The following is a 2,461-nucleotide window of genomic DNA, read 5'->3' as shown; positions in this document are numbered from 1 at the left end:
AATCCACAGTTCAATTTCAGAGCAGAGAAAAAAGAGAAACTTTTGATCACACTGGAAGAAACTCCGCCATAAATTTGGAATCTACTCAAACTACACACGCAGGGAGGGCATATTCGGTTCAAACAACTGAGTAGCTGCTGCATTTGTCTGCTGCTTGTCTAATATTAACAATGATAAGCAGAATGGCACAGCTGCTAATTGGAACAATCCTTATGGTGTTACAGTGTCACGCAACACTTCACTTCTCTTCACACACTGGTTCTCTTTGTTGCCTCAGCTTCCTCTTCTTCAGTAAAGTCATTCTTGATACTGAAGGTCTCGTGAATCTCAGAAGTTTTCCCCTTGATCATAATGGCAACAGCCTTTTACGGAACGTCATGCAAACCTTTGATGTCTGGGGAGTTTGCAGCCAGAATAAGTTAAAAAAAGTGTTTCTGGGTCAACTTTCAGGAGTTCTTGGTCCCAAACAAGGGTATCATCTGTTTGCTTTCTTTGTTCTCAGCATCTTCAGGAAGAGGAGAGTCATCCCTGTGGTGGGGGCACCACTGAGTGATCTTTCTAAATATTGCTGTGTTGACATTTGGTGGAGGAACTGGGTCATCATCTCCTCCCTCATCCACTCCCATATCTTCCAAAATGGTCTTGATAATCACAGATTGTTTGGCAGTTTCAACATCAACTTTCAATATCTCTCCATCAGAACTCTGCAACTTAATTGAAGGCATGGTGCTCCCTCTCAAGGAGGCCTCGGGCCAGAGGCTAACAAGAGCAGAGCAGCCTCAGCAATAAGAAGAGAAAGGTGGAGAACAAGACCACTCAGCAAATTCTCTTGGAATTGCCTTTTGCCCCGCTACCAACAATCAACTTGCCATCAACTCCCATCCATCAGAATGGCTACTATCACAAAACCCACAAAATAACAAAAAAAGTTAAGCACAAATCCCCAGAAGATGAAAAGTGTTGGCGAGGATGTGGGGACATTGGAATCCATGTACTTTTGGGGGAAATGTAAACTGGTGCAGCCATTGTGGACCATAGTAGGGGGGTTTATAGAAAACCCCCTGCTCTGCTCGGTGGGGAGTCTGCTTCCCCCTCTCTCTCTGCCTGCTGCTCTGCCTTCTTGTGCTCTCTCTCTGCCAAATAAATGAATAAAAATCCTTAAAAAAATAAAAATTTAAAAAAGAAACTTTCTGAGCATAGATTTTTGTTGTGGATACAAGTGAACATATCCTTATAGCAAATCAAAAAAGGTATAAAATAGTGTGAAATGCTACATCTCCTATTCGCATTTTATGAACTTTTTTTGTGCAAATTTTGTACCAACTTCGTTCATACATCAATGGGTCTACACACAAACCCAATTCAGATTTTGAAACTATTAGAATACATAAAGATGTGCTGTGTGCCTAAACATTTGAATATGAAGGAACAGAAATGTTCATTCTCTGATGTCTCTTTAGTTGGTTTATAACTATGCTTCTGTGCTCTCTTTGGCAGCACATATACTAATATAACTATGCTTCTTCAGTACGAAGAGCTGGATGAAAATGGTCATCAGACTTACCTTAGAGCTGACAACATGTTGAGTCTAGTGTCCCTAACTCTTCAAGATAGCTTTCAGAAACATGATAATTAACCTAATGTTGATGGATGTCTGAGATTTATACAATATCAAAATATCCTCTTCTTTATGCCTTTCCTTATAGTACTTTGAGGTTTCCATTAGAGTGCTTTGACCTGTCATTGCTTTGAGAATATATCTGTCTTTATCTCCAAGTTCTCATCCATTTTCATCATTGTATCATAGGGAGTGATATCAACATTGTACTTTGTACATAGGTTACTCAGTTGGGTAACTTTTTAAAGTGTTTATTCTGATTACAGTGTTAATAGTGAATAATCCAGACTCTGTCAGGAATTTTATGCTCTCTCCTTGGTAACAAGTGAAACAGAAATCTTCAGAAGGAAGAGGAAAGAAAGCATTAGTCACTGCATCTGAAAGTTCTGATTCCAGCTAAGCATGCAGGGCCAATGAATTTTCAGAGTTTGAGATAAATTGATACAGCAATTTTAAGCATCTTTTGGGCAACAGCTAAGCACTGTAACTGAATAATGGTGTTTTCAGGTTCTCTCTGATCAAGTATTTAATTGTTTTACTGCCATACAAAAACACAAAAACCAAACACGTAGCTTTCAAAAATACATTAGTTAGAGCGGTAATTCTGACACAATGTTTATATAAAGAACGATGGTGATATTTTACCTGTAATTGAATTCTTTGTATAAATACATTCTAGATTATAAATTCCTATCTCTGAATGTATTTTCTTCAAGATTATGTTGTATTCTGTTCTATTGCTTGTGAGGTATGTGCAAATCCAGTTGTGTAGAAACATGAGATACGTGTTTACAATACCGTCTCTTCCTCTGTCTGCATCTCTTTCTGATTCTTTCTGAATGC

General features: G+C 38.5%; 1 pseudogene; it reads right to left on the bottom strand.

Moving 5' to 3' along the window:
* Nucleotides 1-248: 248 nt before the first annotated feature.
* On the bottom strand, nucleotides 249-1,025 carry LOC123952623 (annotated as a pseudogene).
* Nucleotides 1,026-2,461: the final 1,436 nt, after the last annotated feature.

Source organism: Meles meles, chromosome 11, assembly GCF_922984935.1.
Source record: "Meles meles chromosome 11, mMelMel3.1 paternal haplotype, whole genome shotgun sequence".
Taxonomy (NCBI): Eukaryota; Metazoa; Chordata; class Mammalia; order Carnivora; family Mustelidae; genus Meles; species Meles meles.
This window is presented reverse-complemented; position numbering and strand designations above follow the sequence as displayed.